The sequence below is a fragment of the Lutra lutra genome, chromosome 1 (genome assembly GCF_902655055.1).
Source record: "Lutra lutra chromosome 1, mLutLut1.2, whole genome shotgun sequence".
NCBI classification, from domain to species: Eukaryota; Metazoa; Chordata; class Mammalia; order Carnivora; family Mustelidae; genus Lutra; species Lutra lutra.
The window spans coordinates 86,733,759-86,751,951 of NC_062278.1; the positions used below are offsets into that span (position 1 = coordinate 86,733,759).

An 18,193-nucleotide genomic window follows, 5' to 3' on the forward strand; every position below is an offset into this window, starting at 1 on the left:
GACCTTGGGAAGCGCGGACGATCCGGTGATTATACCGCCTCTTAGGTATTTCGTTTTAGAAAGTTAAAAGAAGTTACTTGGCCAGAAAGTACTAACTTCTGTAAGGCGGTGACTGTGGCACCTGACATAATAATGTAGTATTGTAACTGTTGAGGAAGAAAATGAATTCCCAAGGATATACATTTGTATCAGAATATAATTACTAGACGCAGAAATAACACAAGCTACGAAGAAACGTGTTCAAATATTTCAGAAAAAGTGGGAAGGAATGGTTTAAAAATATATTTACCAATTAATAGCACTTCAAATATGCAGGAAACGAAGTAGGCAGCAAAAAACTCAGGTCGTAAGGAAAGGGGGCCGTGTAGGAGTATTGGGTGTGTTTAAATTTGGCGAGGTATGGGGATTTCTTTCGGGAACTTTTACTCCTCGCCCGCCCCTTTCCTCACACTTCCTTACTGATCTGAATACCTTCAAAAGTATACTTTCAAACGCCTAGCGGAACAGAAGCTGTAACTGGAAATAATTCACACTGAAGGTTAACCTGAATGTAAATTCATTGCAGATCTTAAAATATAAATGAAGTTCATTATAGATCCTATTCTCCAAAGAATAATTTAATTGAAGTAACATTGCACACGGGAGCACTGATGTTTTAAAAAAAAGTTTAGGATAAGAAAGTTAAGTTGAAAAGATGGAGTGTGTGTGTGTGTGTGTGTGCGCGCGCCACCATTATGGATTTTTGTTATGAACCGAATTCTATAAAACAAATTACTGGTTGAATTCCCACCCTGTGAATATAAGTTATCCTGTCGACACGCATATATAAACGAATATTTTGTACTTCTTGGTATAAATTCCGTGATAGCTTTCATGATGAAGTTTATCAAATTGTCTATCATCCTATGTCTATTTCTCCTAGCTACAACTGATTGTCTGGTAATTAAACAAAAACTTGAGTTTCTCTGCAGAATACCCCTAAAGAGAAGGGTGTGATCACAGTTACCCACTGAGAGGGACGCAGTACAAACAGGAAATACAACAAAATGATTTCTTTTCTTTTATTATTATTATTTAATGTCTTTCTAAGGTCTGTCTTCCTCTCTAAACAGCAACTTCTCTGAAGTCAAGGAACATACTTGTTTTGTTCCCTATCATGTATGTATTTGGCACCTAGTAGTACTTCGCATATGGTATGCCGTCAGTGACTATTTGTCAAACACAGGACCTGAATCTCAGCTTTTTTGAATGTATGTTCCATAAGTTAAAAAACAAGCCATCACTTTTTGATTAAGAATGTGGATTAAGTTGTTAGTGCTTTTAAATATATATATTTGTTAAGATTTTATTTTTATAGAGAGAGTGCGCATTGCACAGGCAGGCAGAGTGGAAGGCAGAGGTAGAGGGAGAAGCAGGCTTCCTACGGAGCAAGGGCCCGATGTGGGACTGGATCCCGGGACACTGGGATCATGACCCGAGCAGAAGGCAGCGGCTTAACCGACTGAGCCACCCAGGCATCCCAAGTTCTTAGTGCTTTTAATTTACACTGGGTCCCTTCTAAGAATTCTTAATTTTGTGTCATGCTTAGTCCAGGGACAAAGTTCAGGGAGTAGATCAGACATAGGCTTCAGGGCAGACCCCCCTATATGTTTAAAAATAGTTGTGACACACTTTGCAGAGTGGAACAATTATCCGTAATTATAATGCTTAGGTTTGCTGGCCTAAATTTTTCATTTGAAATTATAACTGTCTGTTCTGTACTTTCGGTTCTTCCCAGATAGAACATACCTAGTTTATCGAAGGGTAAAGAAGTTCTTCCAGGAGTTTGTAATAGCTCTAAATGCATATTGGCAACCTAATTGGCAAGATATGGTAGCTCTAACTGTAGTTAGGAGATTTCGTAAATTGAACTTGCTGAACTAAGGAAGTAAATGCAGCCATCAATACCATTTCAACAGACTTTTTTGTGTATATGAAATATAGTTATAATCAAACTATAAAACCTATATATAACACCTGTTTTCAAATAGGATATTCAAGGTTAGGTAACATCATTTCCTGACTTATTCTACTTTAGTATAAGACGTCTAAAATTATTATGGAGATCCTTGCTTTCAATGAATGTGTCATGAAATTCTCTTCTTGGTCACTTTTGGAATAAAGAAATTTTCTTTGCAGCAGAGATTTGTGAAAGGATTTCGAAAGTTTACACAGGTTTTAGTTGATCAAATGTAATTTCAAAAAGAATTATAATTGATAATTCATTCAAGCAATTTGGAGTATTCTCATGATACATACATTCAATTAAAGAGTGGAGTGTTTCTTTAATCTATAATATGGATCTTATAGTTTCAGTTTCTGTTTGGGGAATTATGTATGATTTCTTGAGCAGAACTGGGTAGTATATGCTGAAACAGGAAGCAATTTTATCTGTTGCTAAATCTTAACTAAAATTTAATTTGTGGGACGCCTGGGTGGCTCAGTTGGTTAAGCGTCTGCCTTTGGCTCAGGTCATGATCCCAGGGTCCTGGGATCGAGTCCTGCAGTGGGCTCCTTGCTCAGCAGGGAGTCTGCTTCTCTCTCTTCCTGCTACTCCTGCTTATGCTTTCTCCCTCTGTATCCCTCTCTGTCTCTCTGACAAATAAATAAATAAAATCTTTTTTTTAAATGTGATATGTGTTTTTTATAGTTGGACTGGTTCGTTTTTTGAGAGAAAAACATTGGACCTTTGGTAATACACCTTATTTTCTTAGGAAAACATAGCTAGTCAGGAATGGGGGCTTCATTTATCCTCTTTATTGCCAGGATTTTTCTGACTTACAACTTGAGAACTCTGGAAAAAACTACTTCTTTACTCTGACTGAAGTTCCTGGATGGTAAAAGATGATGAATTAAAAGCTACCTGTGGGTATTAATTTGATTGAAAGAGATGAGCCACACAGTTTTTCTTTAACTTAGTTTTTTTTTTTTTAAGTTCAGTTTTGACTAATTAATGGGAGAAAACTTGAGTACAAATCATTGATGACTAATTGATATCTATTTGTATTGCTACCTGGCAGACAGCCTAGTAGATTTTCTAACTTTTTATTTGGCCTAAAATAAAATGCTTTTAATTTTTAAAAATAAATACTACAGAAGGAGCCATCTAAAAGCCAAATGGTCAAGAAGATTGATCATGTGACTTAGAGCAGTTTCTCTCAAACAGAGAGTTCCTCAGAACTTCCCAGTATTAGTAAATGTTTGTTTAAAAAAAAAAAAAAAGTTTTCTTGGTCTTAACAATTTTAGGAACTTACAGGTGGGTGGTAGTGGGAACTTTAAGACATTAGTGTTAGGCAGAACACTATTTGGAAACTTGAAATCAGTGAGCCTAGAATGATCACTATCACTCCTCAAACATTTTTGTGTTAATAGCAGCAACTACGTATAATGACTTACAAATTGCTAGTATTTCAGAAGTTTGCTTGGAGATTAGTTCTTTGAAATATATGCATAGAAACACGGTCATGATTAGTGGATAGGTGTTCAGGTTAGCCTACAAAGGCTTATTTAATCCATAAAGGACTTCCATGAACATCACAGAGCCTAATCACATTATGCAGCAGTATTTCTATGAGGAAAATATTTGGATTTGCAATTTTTTTTTAAAGATTTTATTTATTTGACAGACAGAGATCACAAGTAGACAGAGAGGCAGGTAGAGAGAGGAGGAAGCAGGTTCCCCGCTGAGCAGAGAGCCTAATTTGGGGCTCGATCCCAGGACCCTGGGATCATGACCTGAGCCGAAGGCAGACGCTTTAACCCACTGAGTTTTAACCCACCCAGGTGCCCCTGGATTTGCAGTTTTGATAAGGAAGAGCACATCTCTTATCTTTACCTCTATGCACCAGGAACTGTCTAGATACTGAAGTTATAAGGATTACGATGTTCCTTACATTAGAATTCCATGCATCAGACATTCTGCAAGTTCATACCTTACCTGATGCCTGGCCTAGCCTCTTACCATTCAGACTCCCATCGTTTCCAGTAACTTATGCTGGTAAAGAGGAAGCTTAGGATTCTAGGAGCTGGTAAATAAAGAACTGGGGGTGGATAAGGTATGGGTTCAACCTCTTGCCCTAATACTTCTCACTTCAGGTAAGCTCCCTACCCTATATATATATATATTTTTTTTTTCCTTTTTATTTCTAAATAATTTCAGATTCATAGGAGTTAAAATGTGAAAGAGGCCCTACGTAACCCTCACTCAGGCACCTCCAATGGTAGCATCTTGTATAACTACAGTACACTATCCAAACCAGGAAATTGCTATTATTGTAATACACAGAGCTTATTCAGGGGGGAATGGAAGACATTAGAATGTAAAGACCATATGAAAGTATCATGGGGTGCCTATATACTGGAACCTCTTATAACTGTATGTTTTATGAGAAAGGATTTTATAATGACAGTAATTATATTGAGTACCTACCATATTCTAGGTGTTTTATGTACATGAGATATTATGTTTTTATTTGTATTCTTACTATTATAAACATTGTTGAGCAATTTTGTATCAGGCAGTCTTATAAGTAACTAATATAAAGTCATTAAACCCTCCAAACAACACTATAAGGCAAGTATGTTATTACTCACTCTACAGATGAGAAAACTGAAGAACAGAGAGGATTGGTGACTTGTCCAAGGTCACTTTATAAGCAGAAAACCTGGCATTTGAACTGGGGTGGACACCAGAGCCAGCACTCCTGATTACCATATAGGCACATAAACATCACAGTTCACGGTTAACTTTTTAAGGTAGGCGTTATTACTTCCACTTTTTAAATAAGGAACCCAAAGTTCAGATAGGCTGAGCAACTTGCTCAAGACCCTATACAACTAATAAGTGCTGGAGCCCCAGTTTGATTTCAGGTCTGACTAGCTGCTAAACTCCCACTGTTTCTAGTTGACCATTACTATGGGCTGCAGGCTTGTGTCCTAAAATCCATGTGTTGAAACCTCATCCCCAACGTGATGGTGTTTGGAGGTGGGGCCTTTGGGAAGTAATTAGGTCATGAGGGTAAAACCCTCATTAATAAGATTAGTACCCTTAGAAAGTGGGCCCTTCAGAGATCCTTCTGCCAAGTGAGGTTAGTGAGAAGATGGGGGTCTATGAGGGAATGTGTTCTCATCAAATTGGCTACTGCCTTGATCTTGGACTTTCCAGCCTGCAGAACTGTGAGAAATAAATTTCCGGGGGCACTTGGCTGGCTCATTTGGAAGAGCACGTGACTCCTGATCTTGATGTTGTGAGTTCCAGTACCACACTGAGTGGTGAAGAGATTACTTGAAAATAAAATCTTTTAAAAAAAAAAAAGTAAATTTTTGTTGTTTATAAGCACCGGTCTGTGGTACTTTGTTATAGCAGCCTGAACCGACAAAACCACCATGCTGCCTCCCTGGCCTATAACACAGATCTCTCCTGAGCCTCTATGATATTGTGGTTTATATTAAGAAATATATATTTGGTCTTCCTCCATGGTTCCTGGCACATAACTCCTAAAACCTTTGTAATTTCCTAAATGGTAACAGTTATAGGGGTATCTTTCCTTCTCAGCTTCTGAAACAGCTCCCCAATGAAATGGGTGTCTTTTGTTATTCATAACAAGCCCCTTTCAACCACATCTGAGTGTATGTTAATATAATGACTTTTGGAAAGTCCCTAAGGACACTGGGGGGCTGGTTGCCAGGGGAACCAACTGTGTGATTAGAGGGTTCAAAATTTCAGTCCAACCCCTGCCCCTGACCTCTGGGGAGGGGAGAGTGACTGGCCAATGATTTAATCAATCAAGCATACTTAATGAAGCCTCCATAAAAACCCAAAAAGGATGGATTGGGAGAGCTTTTGGGTTGGTGGACTCATGGAGGTGTTCCCGAGAGATCTGGAAGCTCTGTGCCCCTTTCCCCATACTTTGCCCTGTGCATCTCTTCCATTTGACTGTTCTTAAGTTATATCCTTTTATAATAAACTGGTAGTCCAATACTTAAAACTGTTTCCCTCGGTTCTATGAGCTGCTCTAGCAAATTAATCAACCCCCACTCCAGTGGGGTTGGTATATAGATCTCTGATTTATAGCTGGATGGTCAGATGTACAGGTGACAGCCTGAACTTGTGATGATGTCTGAAGTTGGGGGCGGGGGGCAGTGCTGAGTCTTGTCGGGCTGAGCCCTTAACCTGTGGGATCTGTAGGACACCCATCTGGTGTCACAGAATCGTTTGGGGCAGGAAGAAACTACCACACATTGGTAATCAGAAATGAGAATAGTACTGTGAATAGACAGAAAACAGAATTTTTTTTTTCCTAAACAGGCTCCAAAGAGGTCTAGTTCTGAAATGTCTAAGGCAGTGGTTCTCAAAAACTTTAAGGTGCTTTAGAACCAGCTGGAAGACTGAAAACCCAAATTGGTTATAGACTTAACTAAAAAAATATACTAAATAATGTTTCAAGGACAGAATTTAGCCAATTTCATTTCACTTTTTAAATAGATTTATGCATTATTTTCCTGGGTTCCTTTCTGTTCTCAAGCTTTTCTCTTGAGTTTTCTCAAATGCCATTTTCTTGATGACATTTTTCTTAAAAGACTGACTCCACTGAGCCTATGAAGTCTAGTCCAAGTTCCTTGCTGTTAGTTAAATCTCATATCCTCTGCTGCTGCCTTTCCTCATTCCTTGAAGGCTCAGGCCTGTGTCTCCCTTCTTGAGTCACTTCCCAAAGAGGCAAAACTTGTCTCTTAACTGTTCTTCCTCTGCTCAATTGCAGCCCATTTGCCAGGCATTCTGGTTTCCCTCTACTAGCTTCCGCCTTAGGGCCATGCCCTCACAGTTAGTCAGGAATGGAGTCCCCTGCCACATCTGCACTGATCTCCAGGAACCATCTCTGATACCAACAAACAAGCAAATCCCAGTATCTCCATGGTTTAGTCTCCCTGTTTAGCATGGATTCCTTAAAAAAAAAAAAGAAAAAGAAAAACCTAATGGCACTAATCTACATGTAGTTTCTTTTCTTCTTTTCCTTCTTAAGATTTTATTTATTTACTTGAGACAGAAAGAGAGCACAAGCCAGAGGAGGATCAGAGAGAGAGGGAGAAGCAGGCTTCCAGCTGAGCAGGGAGACTGATGTGGGGCTCCATCCCAGGACCCTGAGATCATGACCTGAGCTGAAGGCAGATGCTTAACTGACTGAGCCACCCAGGCGCCCCTATATGTAGTTTCTTAAACTGAAAATATTAAGTGTTTTTGACTTTTTATTCTTTTCTCCTGGGTTCCATGTTCAAAGAGTGGCAACTTGTATTGAATAAATAGAATATCTTTATGGTGTTTCTCTCATTTGCCTTCTCTCCATTCTCTGCTACCATCCTCTGTTTTGTTCAAGAAAGGTAAGAAGTGTTTCATGTTCATGATGTCTTAGAGTTAGAAGAGAGCATACATGTTATCTACACCAACCCCCTCATTTGTGCTTGAATTCTGACTTCAGTGGTTTCATCATGTGCAACACATTCATTAACGGGGAGCTCAATATTTCTTGAATCACAGCCCATTCAGTCCTCAGAGAATGTCGTTACAAAGTTCTTCATATTAAACAAGTGTATATATAATATTACTTAAAAAGTCATTGTGATACTTAAGGTTGAACCAGATAGGCATCTATGGAGAATACAAAGGGCAAGGGCATTAAATAGGGCTATTTTTTGCATTTGTGAAAATGATAGATTTCTACCAACTATAATATATTACATCTATGTTTTGGGTCCTGTTTTTAATTTTTTTATAAACATATAATGTATTATTAGCCCCAGGGGTACAAGTCTGTGAATCGCCAGGTTTACACACTTCAGCAATCACTATAGCACATACCCTTCCCAATGTCCATAACCCCACCACCCCTGTTTTGAATTTTGAGAGAATAGTAGTGCTAGTCAGACTGATGAAAATCCTCATGAATGTGAATGATTTTAATAACTTGAATAAAGACAGAACTGATGCCATAAAAGAGGCAACTACCTTGGATTATCACATATGAGGAGGACTCTGATGTATTTATTAGTTGTTTTTATTTATTACTGAGTAGAGATTATGTGTGGCATATGGTACCACGTATACACCTATAATTCAGGAAGATGAACTACAAAACTATACAAGATAGAAGACTTTTTTAAGTACAGAAGTTAGTCCTGAAATTCACAATACCTCATAGAATTTATCAGTTTTCTATTTATAGTTCTGTCACTATCTTATACACAATCCTGAAGTCTCTTGGAGAACTCAAATAGCTTCAGCAGATTCTCCAGATGCCTGTGAAATCAAAGGTCTGTAGCTCCTGGAGTATTATTTAGACTTTGACCACTGATTACCTTATGATGGACTGCAGAAAAGTATTTAACAACAAATCTTTTAATGTTTTTCTCACCCTTCCCATTTGGTTGAGTCCTGGAAACCTTTGTCCTTTCTTTTAGTACTTATCCCAATATCATTAGGCCCTGTTAAAAGTTTTTGTCTTTATAACTAATGAAAATCAGAGCCCGGTAGGGGTTAACCCACCTTATTTAGAGCCGACTAGATATTAAAATGTCTTGTTTTCTTGCCTTTTGGCTTCAACCCTAAGATCTGCCTAATCAAACCTTGATGTTCTACATGGCAGAACATAAGCTACCATACTGATCCCAAATTAGACCTCCCAGGTTTTTAGTTCTATTTATAAATAGAAGCATCAGAGGAAGCATTTAACTTGTAGACGGATCAAGTCAACTAATAACGAGTAATATTATTTGGTTAATTCAAGGATATCACAGAACCATTTAGAGCAGTAGAAAAACATTCATGCATGGGTGGCCTAGGAGACCTATTTAATTTCTAGAAATAGGAAATTCCTTTATAGTTTTTGTTCTTGTTTTTTTTCTTTTATTTCTACTTGTCATATGAAAAGATGGAAAAATTACCCATCATTTGTCTGTCCTGATAGTCATTATCATAGAACCTCATTAAAAGTAATTAAAATTTGCCACAGAAATCTTTTTGAGTGCTGCACATCTTTGTCTCATTGAATCTCAGCTAGTCCTCTTGGAGGCACTCTTGTGGCATGCAAAGAGTTCCAAAGGTACATCAGCAAATTGTTAATCTCAGCACCCTTAATGTGCTAGCTTCTTTTAGGAATAATTTAAACACACTTTGGACTGTCTTTATCACAAAGTACTGCTCTTATTATAATACCCAAAATAACAACAGGAGTGGGGTGGGGCAGAGATAGATAACACATATATCTCTAACCACCTGTTCGTATGTTACCACTAGTGTAGTGTGTGTCTTAGTGATATTGTACAGTGTAATGTATGGTCCAGTGTAGCATATACCTAAGTATAAAGCAGAGTGTATAGCCAGGGTCAGCTTCAAGGGCATGCAGCTTACAGTCTCACATGGCCCTGCACTGAGAAGGGCCCCACATTTGGTTTAATGCTCAGTTGTCACTATCTTTAAAGTTTTGATTTTTTACAAGGGGTTCCACATTTTCATTTTCTACTGGGCCTTGCAAATTATATAGTCTGCGCTGGATAATGCAGTGTATATTCTCCTAAATACCTCCCTACCCACAACTCTTTTTAGCATGTATTCCTTCAATCTAAAAAAAAAGGCTGTAAAATATTCCTATTTCAAATGTAAATAAGTAACGTAAATATTATAGGATCATATTTTATATACTAGTTTTGCTTTCTCATTTAATATATTAAGGATATACTGAAGAATACTCTCTTCTATGGATAAACCATAATTTATTTAACTACCTACTGATGGACACGTATGTCTTCTGTTCTTTGCTGTGATGGTGAACATCTTTCAATATACATCTTTGTTCACTTGCCCCACTATTTCACTAGGATAAATTTCTAAAAGTAGAATTGCTGAGTCAAAGGGTATGGACATTTAAAATGTGACACATACAACCTGACTTTTGACTGTTCCTCAAAAGATTACACTAGGTTATATCAATCTAAATCCCACCAACAGATTATAGGCACCATGGTTACCCTGCATTGTTGCCCCCCATGCTAGCATAATAACTCACTTTCACCTCTGCTGATCTGATATTGCTGGTATTTCTAATGGCATTAACCTGAGTTACTAGATCACTGGGATATCATTGATTCTGCTAATATGGAATGGGAGTTTATTGAACCAAACAGTGCACCTATTAAAGTGAGTACCTTTAGGGAGAGGGAGAGATTTTGTAGAGGTCTCCTGAGCCAATTATTTGAGGCAGTCTAAGTTCCCACATTTTCTTTCAATATAAGGGTTTTGTGTTCCATGTGTAACAACATGTGTAACAAAGATGTTGTAAGTGCTCAAATAAATCCTCAGGACATCGACCTTGCTATTTTTCTGCTCTCTTAACCTCCCAAACTTTTTAAAAAAAACATTTTTAAAATTTTGAAACCATTTCAGATTTTTGCTGAAGTTTTGAGACACCAATACACAGAATTTTCATATACCCTTCACCCAGATTCCCCAAATGTTAACATTTTACCACATTTGTTTTGACATCTTGGCTCTTTCTCCGAACTCTTTTAAAATAAGTTACATGCATGATGACCCTTTACCCGAAATGTTCTAGGTTCATTCTCTTATAGAATCACAGTGTATTTATCTAAATCAGGAAAATTAATTCAGAATTGTTATTTGTCGACATTATTTAAATTCCATTAATTTTCCCAATAATTTTCTTTATAGAAAAAGAAAAAAATTTTTCTGGTTCAGGATTCATACCAAGATCACACATTACATTTAGTTGTCATGAGCCCCTAACCATACATACTTTTTTCATTGGTCATATTTTCCTTGATAAATACTAGGCTGATGAAAAAAAAAACTTTTCGGCAACCTGAATTTCAAAAACCTGGTTGGTTAGTTGTTGTTGTTGTTTTTGTTGTTTTGTATTTACATGTTTTAAAGTAAAGTTGCTAAAAAAGGAAAAATAAGATCCAAAAGTTAAAGAGGTAGGATACTGACGATAAATAATAGAAATCTGCAGCAGTAAATCATTAACTGTAAAAAATGAAAATTTCAAAATGCTTTCATTAATGCCCTAGGTTTTTGTTTTGTTTTGTTTTTTTAAAGATTTTATTTATTCATTTGACAGAGAGAGAGAGAGAGAGAGAGATCACAAGTAGGCAGAGAGGCAGGCAGAGAAAGGGGGGAAAGCAGGCTCCCAACTGAGCAGAGAGCCTGATGTGGGGCTTGATTCCAGGATCCTGAGATCATGACCCGAGCCAAAGGCAGAGGCTTAACCCACTGAGCCATCCAGGTGTCCCAATGCCCTAGGTTTTTAAGGAAAGTCTTCTCAGGGTCTTTCTAAAAAGATTGCCACACATTTGCTAATAGTACCAGGTATTAAGAAGTCCTATTTGATTATATACACATAAAATGACCTCTTAGTTCCTAGAGAGTCTAGGGAGCAACAAAAGTGAAGTAGATATAATGAGAAATGACTAACCTCTGGAGACAAGGGCATTTTTGTTCTCAGTAGGAAGACACTAAGCAGCTTTCTTTTCTTTTGATTTTTTTTTTTATTAAAACCAAAATAATGTTGACTGAGTAAATCAAAGCCTTAACTATGGTTATCACATGATCAGACTTCCTGAGGCACTGAGGATTTTGGATAGTTGCCATCAATTGACCTGAGAGCTTCTACAACTTAAAGGTGAGTTCATAAAGAAGGTGCAGGTGGGTATTTTATTTATTAAACATTCAAAAAGTGATCACTGCTAGTCAAACGGTATTTTAACCACCTTGAATGAAAACTCCTTAGGCTATTTTTCCATTTTTCAAATAGAGAAGCAGAGGCACAGGAAGATATAGCAGTTTGTCCAAGGTCACACAGCTAGTGGGTGGCTATGACACTGAGGATCTCAAGGGAAGGCCGATAGGGACGAGGGTGGTTTAAAGCCACAACCTCTCAAAACTGACCCATTCGTTTCATCTGGAGGCTAGGGTCTCACGGTGAAGAAAAATGGTTGGGCACACAATGAAAATTCAGCAGGATGGGAACAGCAAAGAAGGAAAGAGAAGGTCCAGACCAATGTGGGAGAGGGAAATACTCAGGAAACCTCGAAAAGCAAACTGCCCTATTTTTAACAACCGCAGTTATAAATACTATCTGAACCAGCCTTCCTTCTTCAAGTTCAAGAAACTTAAATTCACATAAAAATGAGCAGTAGAAAAAAATCAAGGTCTGATGGCATTTGAAGTTATAAGAAAAAAGAATAAGGTGTATAATGACATCCATACAGACAATAAAAGCATACCCGAAAGACATGTTCGAGAAAGCAGGTCCAGAGCACTGTATTAGTTCAAAATGAGGTTAAAATGCATGAAGAAAATAGTATAAGAAATGAAAGACCAAAATAAATTAGAATTCATAAAGGAAATAAGAAACCTCAAGAAAGAATTCAAAATTAAAGTATCAGAGTTCAAGTGAGCCTCCTCAAGAGCCTGACTACAAGGCTTCTGCACTCTGGACCCAGCACAGACCTCCTGGGGCAGCTGCCTCTGGGTTTATTAATAAAGGTCCTAAATCTCTTTACTTTCAAAAGTGGCCTTAAAATATTTTTAAATAATAAATGTTGTGGAGTAATTTTAGTAAAGATGCTTATTTTAAATAAAATGTGAACATTTTGTTTTATTCCATGGCTGTATCAGTAGAGAATTATAATTTTAATCTTAGCCCCTGTCATTGCCGTCCAAAAACAACTGGTGCCTTCCTATGCCAAATGCAATTTTGTGAAAAGTGAGTCAATTTTTTGGAAGCCAGAACCATAAAAGTAGTGGCAATGTCAATCAATAAATGGTGGCAAATTCCACAATATATTATGGAGACATTATACTTATGTAGAAACTCACTCAAAATGTATTTGAGCAATCTTCTGTAATGTCATATTACATCATTATGAATTGGAATTTTGCCATCATAAAGGTGTGAGGAATATCTTTAGGACAATGTTGCTGTTAGCAGAAGAACTGAATAGAAAACTTAGAACAGTGGTTCTCAGGGTGGGAGACCATATGCAATTTTAAGAATATGACTACTATTTTCCTAACATAATAGTTTTGTTTTTAAGATTTTTATTTATTTATTTGAGAGAAACTGAGAACCAGAGAGATCAGAGAAGGAGATGTAGACTCACTGCTGAGTAGAGAGCCCAATGTGGGGCTTGATCCCTGGACTCCAAGATCATGACCTGAGCTGCAGGCAGATGTTTAACCAACTGAGCCACACAGACACCCTTGTTTTCCTAATATAACCCAAGAAAAATAAGCTTGATAAAATCCATTCAGTTGGTGGATGACTTGTCTACTGTAAGAAGGCACTATAATGGAATAGAGTAAAATCTGACATAATGATATAGACCCAGATGTGTGTGTGTGTGTGTGTGTGTGTGTGTGTGTGTGTGTGTATCAAGTGTACACCAGGAGTGGGCAGGTGCAGACCTACTATATATTCAAATCACCGTGGGATATTTTCCAAACTAAGAGTACACAGGTCAAGCCCATCCCATCCTAACTGAAAACCACAAATATGAAATACTAAGGGGAATTGGAGAGATATCTGGACTATGTGCAGAGGTTATGTATTCTAGTGTAGATTATCCTGGGAAATTTTCCAACCCCTGAATTTTGTTACACAAAACATCAAGTTAAATGCATGTTGAAAAGTCTTAAAGGAAAACCAATGGCTTTGTCAGCAAGCTGTTTTTAAGTTCCCCATAACTGGTTCCATTTCTCTGAGCCAACATAGAACTGAAGGACAAAGAAAATGCTTTTACTGGATTTTGATGAACGTAGAGATCCGGGACTCTGATCTGGACTTCTCAAGAACAATTTCAGAGCCAGGCTTTGGATCCCTGAGTGGGCCTTCCTTCCTCACCAAGAAAGGAATGAAGGTGAACTAGATCTCTTTGCCCACTATTCAAAATAAGTTAATTTACCAGTACAATTGAGCCACACATGAGTACAGATAACATTAGTCGATTTATCTGGGTTTCATTTCCGGGTCAAATTTGGACGCTGGACTCCAGGTGAGTTGTGCCTGCTTTGTTTCCTAGCATCTTAACCTCAGAGCCTAAACACAGCCAATTCTTTCTCACCTAGTGGCTGAATCCCTCTAATACTTGTCCAGCTCTCTGCTCTTTAAAAAAAAAAAAAAAAAAAAAGCTTATTTTCACTGTTCATGGCACATTCATTGGACCTTGGAGGCTAAGAAATGAGACAATTAAACTCAATTTGACTTAGCCCATTTTATTTCTCATTAGGAGCTTTAACAAAAAGTTTCTTGGGGTGTGATCAAAATATCTAATTAAAATGAGATTTGAATGTTGAAGAGTCCGGTTTATTCTTGATACCGTGACCCTGGGAATACAGAAAATTAACTTGTTCTTATTGACTATGTAGACATTCGGCTTTGTTTTTACAGAATACAATAGAGAATTTTATAGTAAGAATATTAGGGGGCTCCTGGGTAGCTCAGTCAGTTAAGTGTCTGCATTCAGCTCAGGTCGTGATCCCAGGATCAATCCTGGGTTGGAACAGTGCCCCTTGTCTGGGCTCCTGGTTCAGTGGGGAGTCTACTTGTCTCCCTCTCCCTCCGCCCTTCTCCCTGCTAAAGCTTGCTCTCTTGTGGGCACTCTCTCTTAAATAAATAAAAAAGATCTTAAAAAAAAAAAAAAAAAGGAATATAGGCAAGTTCTATGGACCTTTGGGGAAAGCACTATCTCCAAGGCAGATACAAAAACCCCCTACTTATGTATTTTTAAAATTGTAGCTATGTTTTATGTTTTCTTTAAGTTGTGGTTTGTGGTTATTGTAATGTAATAAATAATGCACATGGTAAAAATACATAAAGAAAATTAAACAGTAGGGAGTTACCAAGTAAAAAATAAATCTTCCTCCCAGATCTCCCCAAACTTTAAGTTTCCCTCTAAATAAGACAACAGTTTCTGAAACTAAGGTTGATGAGCAGGTGGTGCATTAATCCTTTTGCAACTCAATCTTAGTCTTTCAAAGACTTAAAAACAAAACAAAAACATGTTGGGCTATAAATCTTAGCACTTGTAGGAAAAAGCCACACATCACTGGTTTCCTGAGAGTCATCACTGGTGTTGCTTACATTTAAAGTGGACATGATCCACGGTTTACAAATCGTTGCACAATAAAAATTAGAATGCCCTATTGTGGATCATTGCTAGGTACCATTCAGGTTACAATTTAACTATGCTAAAGAAACCAAACTATGGGGAAAAAATGATAATAAGTGGAACAGGCATCAGAGATTTGAAGCAATTTCATTAAAATGAAATTATGGTTATGAAAGTTGGTCTGTGGTTTGAACTTATGGCTTATGGAATATTCCCCAACCCTCACTGTTATGAATGACTGTTTAAAGTAATTGTTATCTTTGATAGGAGTTTTCAAAGTGATAGGTGTATTAAAGATAAATCCATTTCTATTTGTGTAAGCCTAATTGTAAATGTTTATCTTTTCATTCATTGATTTTTTTTTTTAAAGAGTTTATTTATTTGACAGAAGAGATCACAAGTAGGCAGAGAGGCAAGCAGAGAGAGAGAGAGAGAGGAGGAAGCAGGCTCCCTGCCTAGCAGAGAGCCCAATGCGGGACTCGAACCAAGAACCCTGAGATCATGACGTGAGTGGAAGGCAGAGGCTTAACCCACTGAGCCACCCAGGCGCCCCCACTGATTTTTTTTTTTTTTTAAAGATTTTATTTATTTATTTGTCAGAGAGAGAGAGAGGGAGAGAGAGCAAGCACAGGCAGACAGAATGGCAGGCAGAGGCAGAGGGAGAAGCAGGCTCCCCAATGAGCAAGGAACCCGATGCGGGACTCGATCCCAGGATGCCGGGATCATGACCTGAGCCGAAGGCAGCTGCTCAACCAACTGAGCCACCCAGGCGTCCCTGATTTTTAATATATATTTTTTTCACATAAGAAATTCCTTATCAGGGCACCTGGGTGGCTCAGTTGGTTAAGTGGCTGCCTTCGGCTCAGGTCATGATCCCAGGGTCATGGGATCGAGTTCCACATTGGGCTCCCTGCTCAGCAGAAAGCCTGCTTCTCCCTCTCCCTCTGCCTGCTGCTCTGTGTACTTGTGCTCTCTATTTTTCTGTCAAATAAATAAATAAAATCTTAAAAAAAAAAAAAAAAAAAAAAAAAGAAAAGAAATTCCTTATCTTGGGGCACCTGGGTGGCTCAGTGGGTTAAAGCCTCTGCCTTCAGGTCAGGTCATGATCCCAGGGTCACAAGTCCAGCATTGGGCTCTCTGCTCCACGGGGAGCCTGCTTCTTCCTCTCTCTGCCTGCTTCTCTGCCTACTTGTGATCTCTATCTGTCAAATAAATAAATAAATAAAATCTTTAAAAAAAAAAAAAAGAAAGAAATTCCTTATCTTTTCATGGTCAATATCTGCTTGTCTTTGATATCTGAAAACATTTCTAAGTTATGTTGGATATAGTCTCCCTTTACAGTTCCTTGCATTAAGCTACAATCCTAGAGAGAACATAGAATAGATATTTTCTGTAAAAAAAAAGTTGTATTTGTTCTAGTAGTTTTTTTTTTTTTTTTGGTTGTATTTTGGTAGCCCCGAACCCAATATTTTGTTAGTGTGATTTGAATTATTTTCTTCCAGTGCATTTCTCTTAATACTTATCTACACTGAATTCACTTGTCATATTTCTGCATTTTTACAGCCATTATTATTCTTAACTATGTTTTACAATCCATACTATAAACATTTCTTTCTTTATCCAGCAAACATGAATTGAATATCTACCATGGCTCAAAGTTGGATAAGACCTAGTGCCATTTCTTTTTTTTTTTTTAAGTATTTTAAATTTTTTTTTTATGATTTTATTTATTTATCCAAGAGAAAGTGAGAGAAAGAAAGCACAAGGAGGGGGAGGGGCAGCAGAAGTGGGAGAAGCAGACTTCCCAGTGATCAGGGAGCCCAGATGCTAGATCCCAGGATGCTGGGATCAGGACCTGAGCTGAAGGCAGACACTTAACAGACGGAGCCACAGAGGCACCTTGACATAGCACAACTTCTAACACCATCACAATGTTTGGCTCGAGAGGCCAACCCTCTCACGGAAAAGCAAAACATACTTGAATGAATCAATTTTATAAAATGTTAATACAGAAGATAGATTCAAAATATGGTCACCCACCATGGGTATCACAGTGAAACATAATAATAATGTTGGTAGAATAAGCTTAATTTATTTATTTATTTTAGAGAAATAGATACTTGCTATCCTCAGATAATTGGACAAGAGCTCAGAAATAGTCTTCTATTATATTTAAAAGAGCAATGTTTGGTCACTCATGATTTTAATTTGTGTTCTACAAACTCAAAAAAGAATTGTTTGGTCCTAGTTTGAAAGGTTTTACCTTTTGGGTGGCTATTGCATCAGTAAGGGTAACTAGGCATACTTCATTTGCTTAGTACTAAATTGCCAGAGTTGATTACGGAGAACATTGCCAAACTAAAGAGTGTCATTTGTATTTCCATTCAGAAATAAATGGTAGAAAAAGTCCAAGGATTTCTCTGTAACATCATGGTCTACTTCTGTAGCAGGTGTACTCTACTTCCTAACTGTTAAGTCATATTTTGTATTGAAAAGCAAAAACCATGTATTTCAGTTGTTACCTAATCAGTACAATCTTTTAAAATTGGCGTAATGGGCTGATGGGCATTAAAGAGAGCATTTGATGTAACGAGCACTGGGTGTTTTATGCAACTGATGAACCACTAAATTCTACCCTGAAGTTAATAATACATGATATGTTAACTAACTTGAATTTAAAGAAAACAAACAAACAAACAAACAAAATATTACCATCACCACCACAGGCAAAAGAAAGGAGCATCTTGCATCTTTTAACTGAAGCCTCTTGAACTTCTCCACAAATCTATTCCCATTTAGTTGTTCCTTTTATCAGTAAATGGTAACTCTATCTATCCAGTTGCTCATGCTAGAAACCTGGTTGTCATGCTTGAAAATCCCATCTCTTTGTGAAGGGTACTTCACATTCAATCAGTGACCTTTCTACTTTCAAAATAGTTGTTGAATTTGTCCACCTCTCTCCATCTTCATGGTCAT

General features: G+C 37.6%; 1 protein-coding gene across 2 annotated transcripts in view; it reads left to right on the forward strand.

Annotated features, from left to right (window-relative positions):
- Positions 1–18,193, forward strand: part of ARL14 (ADP ribosylation factor like GTPase 14) — an 83,202-nt gene that overhangs the window by 136 nt on the left and 64,873 nt on the right. The window contains exons 1-2 of one of the 2 annotated variants that reach the window (XR_007127349.1): positions 3,720–4,795; positions 11,660–15,572. The gene's annotated coding sequence lies outside the window, so the exon portion shown is untranslated. Of the gene's footprint in view, positions 1–3,719; positions 4,796–11,659; positions 15,573–18,193 lie in introns of those variants that run through there. The other variant, XM_047729220.1, reaches the window with a different exon arrangement.